General features: G+C 39.6%; 1 pseudogene; it reads right to left on the bottom strand.

Moving 5' to 3' along the window:
- Nucleotides 1-14,433, bottom strand: part of LOC124004110 — a 253,618-nt pseudogene that overhangs the window by 215,914 nt on the left and 23,271 nt on the right.

Here is a 14,433-nt window from a genome sequence, read left to right as displayed (position 1 = left end):
GAAGACCCAGAGTTACCTCTGCTACAGAGGATAAGTTCATGAGAGTTACCAGCCTCAGAAATTGCAGCCCAAATAAATGCTTCACAGAGTTCAAGTAACAGACACATCTCAACATCAACTGTTCAGAGGAGACTGAGTAAATCAGGCCGTCATGGTCGAATTTCTGCCACAAAAAAAACATTACTGAAGGACACCAATAATAATAAGAGACTTGGTTGGGCCAATAAACACGAGCAGTGGACATTAGACCGGTGGAAATCTGTCCTTTGGTCTGCTGAGTCCAAATAAGAGATTTTTGGTTCCAACCCCTGTGTCTTTGTCAGAAACTGAGTAGGTGAATGGATGATCTCTGCATGTGTGGTTCCCACCATAAAGCAAGGAGGTGGAGGTGTGATGGTGTGGGGGTGCTTTTCTGGCGACACTGTCACTGATTTACTTAGAATTCAAGGCACACTTACCCACCATGTCTACCACAGCATTCTGCAGCGAAACACCATCCCTTCTGGTTTGCACTTAGTGGGAATATAATTTGTTTTTCAACAGGAAAATTACCCAAAACAGGCTGCCTCCAGGCTGTGTAAGAGCTACTTGACCAAGAAGGAGAGTGATGGAGTGTTGCATCAGATGACCTGGCCTCCACAATCGCCCCACCTCAACCCAATTGAGATGGTTTGTGATGAGTTGGACTGCAGAGTGAAGGAAAAGCAGCCAACAAGTGCTCAGCAAGACTTATGGAAAAGCATTCCTCATGAAGCTGGTTGAGAGAATGACAAGAGTGTGCAAAGCTGTCCTCAAAGCAAAGGGTGGCTACTTTGAAGAATCTAAAGTCTAAAATATATTTTGATATATTTAACACATTTTTGGTTACTACATGATTCCATATGTGTTATTTCATAGTTTCGATATCTTCACTACTATTCTATAATGTGGAACATAGTAAAAATAAATAAAAACCCTTGAATGAGTAGGTGTGTCCAAACCTTTGCTGGTACTGTACCTCAACTGGTATGCCATCCAGCCCTGGAGTTGTCCCGGGCTTAAAGGCTTTAATTGCATCAAGAAGTTCCTCCTTTGCAATTTTGCCCCCACACAAGTCTTTCTGTAAAGCTGTGAATTTTACACTATTATTTGGAAAACAATTCCTTACAATTAACTTCAGTTATTGGAAATGGAGGAGACTGAAAAGAGAGCACATGCTTAAAATATTTTGCTTCCTCTTTAAAAAATATAATTAGGTGAATCATGGATGACTCATTTGTAAGTTTCTGTAAATTATTTTTGGTAGCATTTCTATGTTTAAGATTCAAAAAGAATTTGGTGCATTTTCACAATTTTCTGTCCAATTCACTTTATTTGTAATAATATTATACTTGACCGTTCTCGAATAAGTTCTTACATTTTTTCTTCTAACTTATTATGTGCATCTATGGTACAGTTTTTATTGCTATCGTTTTGTACTGTTATTTCCTCTAATTCCTTTGTTAATGTGAACTATTTTGACCAAAATAGTTTTTGTTTTGAAGATGAGTATTGACTTCCATGACCTCTGAAGGCACATTTAAAAGTGTCCCATACAATAAGGGGATCTGCTGTACCTATGTTATGCAAGAAAAAGTATGTTTTAAAATCCTTTGTCTTGGTTAAAAACAGGTTGTCATCCACTAGGTTTTGATTACATTTCCAATATTCTGTAAGAGTAATGTAGACGGTAATTATTTGATGGTCCAACCAAATTGTGGCTCCTAACAAAACTTTTTGGGGACTTTTGGTGCCAGTGTGAATGATACAAGAAAGTATTCAAGACGACTGGCTTGATTAAGCCTCACGTATGTATATCTCACTAGGTCTGGATTTTTAAGCCTCCATATATTCACTAGTTCTGATGTGTCCATGATATTCGTAATTTCACAAAGTGCATGTAGTGTGATTTCCTTTGAAATCCATTGGGGTACTTAAAACTGTATTATATAATCTCCCACCATAATAATAGTGTCATTTGTTGCTTTTGAGTTCCATAGATTAGTATATACACTGGAGCACTGCCAGAGCACTGCAAAATGACCTCCAGCAGGCCACAAATGTGCATGTGTCTGCTCAAACGGTCAGAAACAGACTCCATGAGGGTGGTATGAGGGCCCGACGTCCACAGGTGGGAGTTGTGCTTATACAGCCCAACACCGTGCAGGACGTTTGGCAATTGCCAGAGAACACCAAGATTGTCAAATTCGCCACTGGCGCACTGTGCTCTTCACAGATGAAAGCTCTTCACACTGAGCACGTGACAGACGTGACAGAGTCTGGAGACGCCGTGGAGAACGTTCTGCTGCCTGCAACATCTTCCAGCATGACCGGTTTGGCGGTGGGTCAGTCATGGTGTGGGGTGGCATTTTTTGGGGGGGCGAGCCCTCCATGGGGGGCGAGCCCTCCATGTGCTCACCAGAGGTAGCCTGACTCCCATTAGGTATCGAGATGCGATCCTCAGACCCCTTGTGAGACCATATGCTGGTTCCTCCTAATGCAAGACAATGCTAGACCTTATGTGGCTGGAGTGTGTCAGCAGTTCCTGCAAGAGGAAGGCATTGATGCTATGGACTGGCCCGCCCGTTCCCCAGACCTGAATCCAATTGAGCACATCTGGGACATCATGTCTCGCTCCATCCACCAACGCCACGTTGCACCACAGACTGTCCAGGAGTTGGCGGATGCTTTAGTCCAGGTCTGGGAGGAGATCCCTCCGGAGACTATCTGCCACCTCATCAGGAGCATGCCCAGGCGTTGTAGGGAGGTCATACAGGCACGTGGAGGCCACACACACTACTGAGCCTAATTTTGACTTGTTTTAAGGACATGACATCAAAGTTGGATCAGCCTGTAGTGTGGTTTTCCACTTTTCCACAATTTTGAGTGTCACTCCAAATCCAGACCTCCATGGGTTGATACATTTGATTTCCATTGATAATTTTTGTGTGTCTTTGTTGTCAGCACATTCAACTAAGTAAAGAATATAAGAATATTTCATTCATTCAGATCTAGGATGTGTTATTTTAGTGTTCCCTTTATTTTTTTGAGCATTGTATATTTTCAAATAAGTCCTTCATCATTATTTGGACCATATAGATTAATTAGCCAGATCTGTTTATTGTCCAATAGCATATTTAAAAGGGATATACCTTCCTTGCAGATCTGTTTGGACAGTTTGCACATTCGGATCGAAATTGTTATTAGTTAATATCATCACCCCTTTTGAGTTTCTTTGCCCAAGGTGAACTCTTTGCCCAAGGTGAGTTTCTTTGCCCAAGGTGAGTGTCTTTGCCCAAGGTGAGTTTCTTTACCCAAGGTGAGTTTCTTTGCCCAATGTGATTTTCTTTGCCCAAGGTGAGTTTCTTTACCCAAGGTGATTTTCTTTGCCCAAGGTGAGTTTCTTTGCCCAAGGTGAGTTTCTTTACCCAAGGTGAGTTTCCTTGCCCAAGGTGAGTTTCTTTACCCAAGGTGATTTTCTTTGCCCAAGGTGAGTTTCTTTACCCAAGGTGAGTTTCTTTGCCCAAGGTGAGTTTCTTTACCCAAGGTGATTTTCTTTGCCCAAGGTGAGTTTCTTTACCCAAGGTGAGTTTCTTTACCCAAGGTGAGTTTCTTTGCCCAATGTGATTTTCTTTGCCCAAGGTGAGTTTCTTTGCCCAATGTGATTTTCTTTGCCCAATGTGAGTTTCTTTGCCCAAGGTGAGTTTCTTTGCCCAAGGTGAGTTTCTTTGCCCAAGGTGATTTTCTTTGCCCAAGGTGAGTTTCTTTGCCCAAGGTGAGTTTCTTTGCCCAATGTGAGTTTCTTTGCCCAAGGTGAGTTTCTTTGCCCAAGGTGATTTTCTTTGCCCAGGGTGATTTTCTTTGCCCAAGGTGATTTTCTTTGCCCAAGGTGATTTTCTTTGCCCAAGGTGATTTTCTTTGCCCAAGGTGAGTTTCTTTGCCCAAGGTGAGTTTCTTTGCCCAAGGTGAGTTTCTTTGCCCAAGGTGAGTTTCTTTGCCCAAGGTGAGTTTCTTTTCCCAAGGTGAGTTTCTTTGCCCACTCCATGGTGCAGTGTTAGTTACCACAGAATAAATGTCATTGCCATTTTTTCCTCTAATGATTCAATCTCACACTGATTTGCAATCATTGCATCCAATTTAATATTTTCATTTTTAGTTTCATGTCTGCAGCAAAATCTCCTCCTTTATATTCATAGTGATTAAACTAACTTCAGTCAACCTTTACTGACTGACACCCCTTCCATACAACTATTTACTTTAACAACCCCCTTTCATATTAAATACATTTAGCAACCTCATTATTTGTATTGTAATGTAACAAAAATTATGATTTATGTTTGCCTGTGGCAGGTGTAACTTGAGTTAGCTTCATTCTAAAACTATGGATTTCACACTGCAACCTGCCCTAAATACATAAGAATAAAGACACAAAACTTCACAAAAATAGCTCTTGCGTGCATCAAAAGTTCTTAATAAGGTACGTTACCTGCCAGGCACCCCATAAGTGACTTCAGCACCAGCAGTTTCCATAGCAACATCATCGTCAGATTTCTGGGGTCAAAGTAGACTCACATCCAATCACAAATGTATGGAATCCTTTTTGTACCTTTCTGGGTCTTCACTCTGTATAACAAGAGACAGGTGAAATGAATTCCATGATAAGATACAAAGACAGTCCTTTATTAGCACTTGGGGAAAGTACTATCTACGGCATATTGGTTAAACATTAAAGCTGAAATCCTTAATTGAAACAATTACAAATTACCTGGAGAAATGTAACCACTCATAAATTCAAAGTGAGCTATGTGTGCAAGGATTGAAGGCAGTTCTACGGTAAAAGAGTGACTTTGAATTTGCAATCATTGGTTTTTGTTTGATATCAAAAGTATAGTTTTAACTATGTTTTAAGGATATACAGTGTTTGTTTACATTTACCATCGTTAGCATAAAACAAGCTTATATTTTGGGTTCTAATGTGTAACAAAGGTTGAACTAAGCTCATGAGACATTTTTAAGATATATTCTTCAAGAATTAATAGGTACAGTATATATCATTAACTTATAAGCCCTATAATGGATGTAACAACTAAGTATTTGTTGGGGTAGCCTAGTGGTTAGAGCGTTGGGCTAGTAACCAGAAGGTTGCAAGTTCAACTCCCCAACCTGACAAGGTACAAATCTGTAGTTCAAAGCAGTTAACCGACTGTTCCTAGGCTGTCATTGAAAGTAAGAGTTTGTTCTTAATTGCCTAGTTAAATGAAGGTGAAATAATCTATCTTTAAAGGAATATGATGGCATGCCTTGCTTCTGATGACATGTCAAGGACTAGGGCAATGCTTTCCAACCTGTTAACCTTCACAGCTTACTGTAGACCGTCATTTGGTTAGATTTTAAAAAATGATGAATGTATCAGAAATTAACCTAGCTATTACAGTGAAAGAATACCATGCCACTGTTTGAGGAGAGTGCAAAGTTATGAACTTGGAAATGTATTAATTAGGCACATTTGGACAGTCTTGATACACCATTTCGAACAGAAATACAATGGTTAATTGAATCAGTCTAAAACTTTGCACATACACATGCTGCCATGTGGCCAAAATCTAAATTGCGCCTAACCTGGAATAGTACATTATGGCCTTTTTCCTTGCATTTCAAAGATGATGGGGCACATGTTTTTGTTTACAAAAAAATATATATATATTTTGTATTATCTTTAACCAGATCTAATGTGTTATATTATCCTACATTAATTTCACATTTCCACAAACTAAAGAATATGCATATCCTTGCTTCAGGTCCTGAGCTACAGGAAGTTACATTTGGGTATGTCATTTTAGCCAAAAATTGAAAAAAGGAAGCCTTGAATGTGAACAAAGATATTACTTTGAAAGTATACATCAATTAGGGAATTAGATGATTGAGTTAAAAACTGACTCTATATTCTCTTTCACCCCCAAAAAAACCATTGCATGTACAATGTAACTCTCAATGCACAGACTATAATTAAAAAAATACCGTACTCCTTTTTTCTCCCTCCCAAAGTCAGGCTGGAGCCTGTTCTAATTTCCTGAAAAGCTACAGAGGCAAAAAAAAAGCAAAAATAGCACAGATTTCATATTTGGCTCAAAGTAATTACGAGTGACATGCATTCCCATACCCATGAAAAAATACAGTTCCAGACACACCTATTGTTAAGTCTATTTTGGTAGCTCCTTCTTGAACATACAGTGGCACATAAATACTAAATAATACCAATTCACTTCTACGTTCATAAACGTTGCATGCCACAGCAGGAGATGAGGTGTAAAAAAACATGTCAGTGATCCCAGTGTCAGTGTCAGATGTGTTTAATTCCCCAGCAGAAATACCAGGGGTATCGCCATGGAATCTGTACCCAAACCTGAAGAGCCTGCATTGTTTCAGAGGGATAGTAATTATCTGAGTGCTCCAGGCCATCAATGTAAAGAGCAAAAGAGAAGGGGGGGGGGGGGCTGCAGGGGATAAAAATAAAATCAATGCCATCCAGAGACAGTGTCCCATGGCAGTACTTTTACAACATTAGCTTACTGTAACCTGCTGCCCTACAGGCAATATAATGCTTACTCATTTTACATCAGGACAGGAAACTGCATTCTATGTTTGGTAGGAAAGTAGTGTATGGTGAACTTTGAAACGTGGTCATTTTGTTATTGTCAGTCTTTGAATAAGCATTTCATATCGTTTGTTGAAAGACAAATATGATCCAATTAAGATTTATTCAGAAGCTGACACAACTAATTGCTGTATTGTTTAAATTTGAATGACACATTTCCCTCTCATCTCCTCTGCTCAACTCCAACCCCCAAAAACAACACATTTTTGGAGAGGACAGAATAATATGTGTACATTTCAAAATGAGTGATTGTTCAAAGTAACTCAAATGAAAAAATAAACTTATAAGATAGTTCCTTTTTTCAGGGTCTCTCAAAGGTTTGCACGGACTTTGTCAACAGCTAACTGTTTCACGTGCTGATGTTTGAGCCTTTGTTATTTCCTCAAGTGACAAAGGTATATCTCAATCAGTGATGGACTATTATCTACTTGTCCTCTGTGACTGAGAGTTCTGTCATCACAGGCCCCAATTCAATCAATTAAAAACAAATGTAAAACCGCACTGAGGGTTATCTCAGAATGTTTACACTGTCTCAGAGATGTTCCTCTTAAGGACCTTGTCATTGCATAAAAAGTGCCAAATTGGGATAGATATGGGTTTCAGTAGCAGGGAGAGGAAGTAGAGATGTAAATGAAACAGAATAGGGGTAGGCAGTTGGATGTACAGTATGCAGCTTGCCACAGAGTCTGAGAGAACAACACAGAATAAGTCTGAGGCAAATGTCAGAAGCTGCCTCTGGAAAAGCTGTGTACACTCGTTACAAAGGCAATACAGCAATATGACAAGCTAAGTAATGCAATGTACAATTTGCAAAGCTTCTCTAGAAAACAAGCTGCAATGATCCCATGTCCCCTAGGTAAATACATGTTTATTCATGGATCTAGTATATAATAACAACCCACACCATCCCATTACACCGCAAACAGGGTCTTGTTGGCTTTTCACTATCTAAACAGAGGCAGAAGCAGTATTGAAAGTCTTCTTCAGTTCTTGCTTACTGAATTGTAATGCTACATTTCAAAGACACGCGTGAGCAATGCAATAATCATAGGTTCCAAAACACTAGGAGCAAGAAATCAATATGAGACCAGAATATTGTATTTTCTTCACTTTCAGAAAAATATGGTCTGAAACTTAAGCCTGGATTTGTCAGTGGGTCACATTTAATATCTTATCTTTATTTCAATCAGCATCCTCTAATGAATCCCTCACCCTGAAGATTCAAGCTATATTTCATCACTTTGCATATTGACAAGATGTATTTCCTTTACAACAGTTTGATGAACTGGTTGCAAAATCTGCCATTTATTTGGACCACCTCAATCACACACCATAACTTTATGAAGACGTAGTGTTACTTCCATAAACCCATTCTCCAATAAAAGAGTTAGGTACTGTATCTCACTATGGGAAACACGTTGGGCATGACCAAGCACAGAAGCTCCAATGACACCACATCTGTCAAAGAAAGACAGGTCCCAGAAGTGACAGAGGAGCTCCGCCTCCCTCATATAAACCACTGCAGAACCTAGACATGACATTCTCGTTCTCTTCCACATGAAAACCACATTAGAAGCTGTCCTCAGCAAGTCTGGATTATCAGTCTCCTAATCAACATTTCACCACAAACATTACAAATGAATGACAAACGCACTATTTAATGATGTACTATGCAGAAATTGGTCCGCCATTTCCTGGTTTCTAAAATTCGAATAGTTTGCTTAATTCAGTTTATGCGACAAAACAAGCAAGTACAGTGTACATAATCATTGTACCATCTAAATTGCTATGAAATATATTTTCCATAATAAAAATACATTATTTTCAGCTGTTTGAACAGGGTGTACAAAACCGAAAGTAAAAGACGCAAAAACAAAACTTAAGAATGGGAAGCAGAGAAATAGTGTACATAGAACAGATCTACCGCTTCTTATACTTGCTTTCAACGAGAATGCCAGCTCTATAACAGAAAAAGTTACATATTGCAGCTTTAAATATCTTTGTAACCTGGGGGCTGTCCTATGAGAGGCTTTTCTTGTTGGGTAATGTCCTTAATTTGTGTGGCAGACATGACATGATAGTGTATCAAATGATGTGTGCTGTACCTATAGTTCACAGGATACATACATCACAGCATATGCCTATGGTGATATCTTATTATGGTAATAATAGCACAGACCTCTGAGACAAAGGTAGGCTCAACATTGACAATAAATTATACCTCAACAGAGTTAAGTGAATGAGAGAATGAGCTATTACATAAGCTATTGTATAATGATCAGATATTGTATTTTACTGCACTTGTAATGCTTGAGTAATGACTACTGGTGTCCTAATTAATCACCAACCATATGAACTTCAACAGTGATAAAGGTTTTTACAGACTTGGTCTACCAGACATTTCTCTACCATGGGTTTTCAACTTGGATGTCTTTCTCTCATTGTCCTGCCACAAGCAGTCTATTGCTTGAATAGAAAGGTACACGGGGTATCAAGAGCCCGTTCATTAATGGGAAAAGAAACATTCAAAACTGTTGTAAGGAAGAACACACAATAGCTACCTAGGGCTTCAACTTCCCAAAATACATAGCCTTACATTGTCCTTCTTAGCAGCCAGATTACAACCTCTCCCTCAACGTGACCAAGAGAAAGGACATCATTGTGGACTATAGGAAAAAGAAGACCGAGCACACCCCCATTCTTATCTACGGGGTGTCAGTGGAGCACGTTGAGAGCTTCAAGTTCCTTGGTGTCCACATCACCAACAAACATACATGGTCCAAGCACACCAAGACAGTCGTGAAGAGGGCACGACAAAACCTATTCCCCCTCAGGAGACTGAAAATATTTGGCATTGGTCCTCAGATTCTCAAAAGGTTCTACAACTGCACCATTGAGAGCATCCTGACTGGTTCCATCACTGCCTGGTATGACAACTGCTCGGCCTCCGACCGCAAGGCACTACAGAGGGAAGTGCAAACGGCCCAGTACATCACTGGGGCCAAGCTTCCTGCCATCCAGGACCTCTATACCAGGCAGTGTCAGAGGAAGGCCCTAAAAATTGTCCTAGTCATAGACTGTTCTCTCTGCTACTGCACGGCAAGTGGTACCGGAGCGCCAAGTCTAGGTCCAAGAGGCTTCTAAACAGCTTCTATCCCCAAGCCATAAGACTCCTGACACCTAATCAAATGGCTACCCAGACTATTTGCATTGCCCCCCCTCTCCCCCTCTTTTACACCCCTGCTATTCTCTGTTTTTATTTTCTATGCATAGTCAATTTAATAACTCTACCTTCATGTACATATTACCTCAACGAATCGGCAGCCCCGCACATTGACTCTGTACCGGTACTCCCCTGTATATAGTCTCCCTATTGTTATTTTACTGCTGCTCTTTAAATTACTTGTTACTTTTATCTCTTATTCTTATCTGGGGTTTTTTACAACTGCATTGTTGGTTAGGAGGTCGTAAGTAAGCATTTCACTGTAAAATCTACAAATGTTGTATTCGGCGCATGTGACTAATACAATTTGTTTTGATTTGGTTCTTTGTATGTAACCTTCTTGTCTGAAACACTTATTGTCTGTAAGAATCCCATTATACTCTGCTCTACTCTGTCTGGACACAGTGCATTGCCTTAGCTTGACTTTTTGTATAACCACCATAATGAACATCAGAATAGAGGAGCAGACAGCCTTGAGCTGAAACACAGCACACAAATCCCTTTCTTATAAAGCTGTGCAACCTCTGCCAGCTTGGAGCACAATAAACAGAGAATCTACTATAACACTGCTCAACTATCAAGATGTCCAAGAGTTCTGTTGCTGACACAATTGTTGTACTGTTTGGAGGTACAGGAAATTATTCACGAAGCCTGTTCTGATCCTCATTTAGAAGTAAGTTGATCAAAAAACATTCCAGTAATATTCACAATAATATTGATTGAATATCCAGAAGTATTGACTAGAACTACAAGCTACAAGTATCAACTAGTAGTATTAATCACTTCTCAAAGTGAAATCTACCAGAATATCTGTAGAGTGGTCCCATCTGTATGTGCTTTAGTAGCCAACTCCCCTGACTATCTTTGTCATGTCATGTCATGTTATGCCATGTTATGCCATATATATGGCATGAAGGCCACAGTCAGAGGGATTGGCTGAAGCACTAACATACCTGAGACTGGGCTAGAACATCAGTGCCTCATATTACTAACAGAATGGTATCTACTCCTGATAAAAGCACCAGCTGAAACACAGTGGGTGTTATCAGTGGTAAATAGATGTTGGCAGTGGACAATTAAATTAACTGCCAAGTGAAAATCTCATTTAGAAAAATGTATATTCTGTTAAAGATGCACTATGCAGAAATTGCTCAGACATTTCTGAGTCAAAAATTCTAACAGTTCAACTAATTTCAGTTTATGTAATAAAACAAGCAAGTATAGTGTAGAGAACCATTGCAGCATATGAAACGCTGTGAAATATATTTTCCATAACCAAAAATATTTTATTTTCCACTGTTTGAAGCTGGTGTACAAAACTAAAAGTAAAAGACGCAATAAACTCAATTTAAGAACAGAAAGCATAGAAATATCACACATAGATCAGACCTACTGCTTCATAGATTTGCTTTCAATGAGAATGACAGCCTTAAAACACACATTTCTATATGAATTTGGTCGAGTTGACATCTATAACTCATGTCCAAATAATGTTGTTTACTCGTCCTATACTTGTATTTGTGGCCAATGCATAAATGGTAGGAAAAACACTTTAAAAAACCCTCTTTAAACTTATTTCAGCAGACTGTTTAAAAAATACTTGCTATTTCTTCATAGAATATGGGTTATCTCCCTGAGGAGGATGAGCTGGTCTAGAGGAGGATGAGCTGGTCTAGAGGAGGATGAACTGGCCAATCAGTGGCCTACTTGCATGAATATGTTTAATGACCGTTATATGCCCACACCATTCCACCACAGAACAGCTGCTATTTAACATAATGAAATTACAATTTTTGGTAAGGTAAACTATTTCACTCATGTTCTAAGTAAATATAGGTCATATTTCACAGAAAGCTGGAAACACTGGGCAGTTACTTTAAGTCACGTAGATCATCCAGGGGAGTGATATAACCGGCTCCATCACTAATACATCAGTATGTCTCTCAAACCTATGCTCACTGGGCTGTCGCGCACAAGCCACATTACAATATAATGTGTTTCCTCCTTATTAAACCCAATGGAAGCTGAACAACTTGAGTCGTGTGCAGTAATTGAACTCCATATAATGAGGTCAAAGTATGCAGCATTACCCTTTCTGTGAGGTCAAGAATACAGCATCAACATCAATATGAGGTTAACGGAGGTTTGAAATCAATTAATTTTTCAAACTAGAAAATGCCAAAGCCTTGTAACTACCAAGCCCCCACCAATCCTCTCCCTCAACTATACTTGACATGGATGCTTGAATTCCCTCGCAGACGAGACAGTAAAAAAAAAAAGACTATTTCACACTATGACAATTGTCCCAGATTCACATGGATAAATAAAGAATAGAAATAATAAAATAGTTGCATTCATAAGAAAACTGAATCAAACCCAAGGTTCATCTGCGCAGTATATAACTCACCTGCCATACAGTATATGGATATTTCCATTGATAAAGTGAATGAATATGAAACAGACCCTTCGGATTATTCAAGATGGGTTAAATAGCTGACCTTTTTAATATGTCCAGCACAGAGTATAATTTTTATAACCTGCTGTGATTTCTGTGTATTTGACTGCAAATACTTGATGCTGCGTTGCTTTGTACATTTGTAAGGCCGACTAGATAATGCTGCATGCTGCATAGTAGTTTTTATAAACACTAAGCCATTCTGGTTGCCTACTTCACTTGAATGCAGCGGTCAATTATTTAACCTCAGGAGTCATATTTTTAGCCTTTCTAGAAAGCATAGCGTGTCCACCAGTGTTATCCTCCTGGATAGCATTTCAACACTGAAGAAACGTGTTCATATCATTCTTTGCCTTTGATGCCCTTTCAGTTGACTTCCTGTCAATCACCCAGGTAAATTCCCATGTTTGAAATGCACCAGAATGAATAAGAACTTCCCTCATCTCTTAATTGCAGCACTAGGAGGTCAGTATTTTTCTATTTGCATGTACTGTAAATGTCATGTGTTTCCCTGAAAACATTAGCCATGTGTCTTCCCTGAAGACATTTCCCCTTATATGAGCAACAGGGGACATTTTACTATCTGTGTAAATGAAAGAAGTACACAAATAGTACTCATGCTGAACAGTGTGTCATACCTCTACCAAAAAACATGTTTTTTTGCTCTGAATATTCATAATTGAACAAATAGAGCCATCAGCACACCAATGTCGCTCTTGCTGCTGGAGATTCCCTGATCCACCTCTACGCAGACGACACCATTCTGTATACATCTGGCTCTTCTTCGGACACTGTGTTAACTAACCTCCAATGGAGCTTCAATGCCATACAACACTCCTTCCATGGCCTCCAACTGCTCTTAAACAATAGTAAAACCATATGCATGCTTTTCGACTGTTCACTGCCCGCACCCACCCACCCGACTAGCATCACTACTCTGGACGGTTCTGACTTAGAATATGTGGACAACTACAAATACCTAGCTGTCTGGCTAGACTGTAAACTGTCCTTCCAGACTCATATTAAACATCTCCAATCCAAAATTAAATCTAGAATCAGATTTTATTTCGCAACAATGCCTCCTTTAATCACGCCGCCAAACATACCCTCGTAAAACTGACTATCCTACCGATCCTCGACTTTGGAGATGTCATTTACAAAATAGCTTCCAATACTCTAGTCAGCAAACTGGATGTCGTCTCTCACATTGCCATCCGTTTTGTCACCAAAGCCCGTTATACCATCCACCACTGCGACCTGTATGCTCTAGTCTGCTGGCCCTCGCTACATATTCGTCGCCAGACCCACTGGCTCCAGGTCATCTATAAGTCTATGCTAGGTAAATCTCCACCTTAACTCAGCTCACTGGTCATGATAACAACACCCACCCGTAGCACGCGCTCCATCAGGTATATCTCACTGGTCATCCCCAAAGCCAACACCTCCTTTGACCGCCTTTCCTTCCAGTTCTCTGCTGCCAATGACTGGAACGAATTGCCAAGATCGCTGAAGCTGGAGACTTATATTTCCCTCACTAACTTTAAACATCAGCTATCTGAGCAGCTAACCAATCGCTGCAGCTGTACATAGCCCATCTGTAAATAGCCACCCAATCTACCTACCTCATCCCCATATTGTTTTATTTACTTTTCTGCTCTTTTGCACACCAGTATTTCTAAATATTGCTGTTACCTTGCACAACCTTCAATGGTGTGTCATAATTATGTACAATTCTGGCAAATTAATTACGGTCTTTGTAGGAAAAAATGGTCTTCACACAGTTCGCAACAAGCCAGGTGACCCAAACTGCTCCATATACCCTGACTCTGCTTGCACAGAACGCAAGAGAAGTGACACAATTTCCCTAGTTAAAATAAATTCATGTTAACAGGCAATATTAACTAAATATGCAGGTTTAAAAATATATACTTGTGTACTGATTTTAAAGAAAGGCATTGATTATTATGGTTAAGTACACATTGGTTGTCACGCCTTGGTCTTAGTATTTTGTGTTTTCTTTATTTATTTGGTCAGGCCAGGGTGTGACATGGTTTATTGTGGTGTGTTTTTTGTCTTGGGGTT

The sequence above is a fragment of the Oncorhynchus gorbuscha genome, linkage group LG18 (genome assembly GCF_021184085.1).
Source record: "Oncorhynchus gorbuscha isolate QuinsamMale2020 ecotype Even-year linkage group LG18, OgorEven_v1.0, whole genome shotgun sequence".
Taxonomy (NCBI): domain Eukaryota; kingdom Metazoa; phylum Chordata; class Actinopteri; order Salmoniformes; family Salmonidae; genus Oncorhynchus; species Oncorhynchus gorbuscha.
The sequence above is the reverse complement of the archived record's forward strand: the minus strand, read 5'-3'. Positions and strand labels throughout refer to the sequence as shown.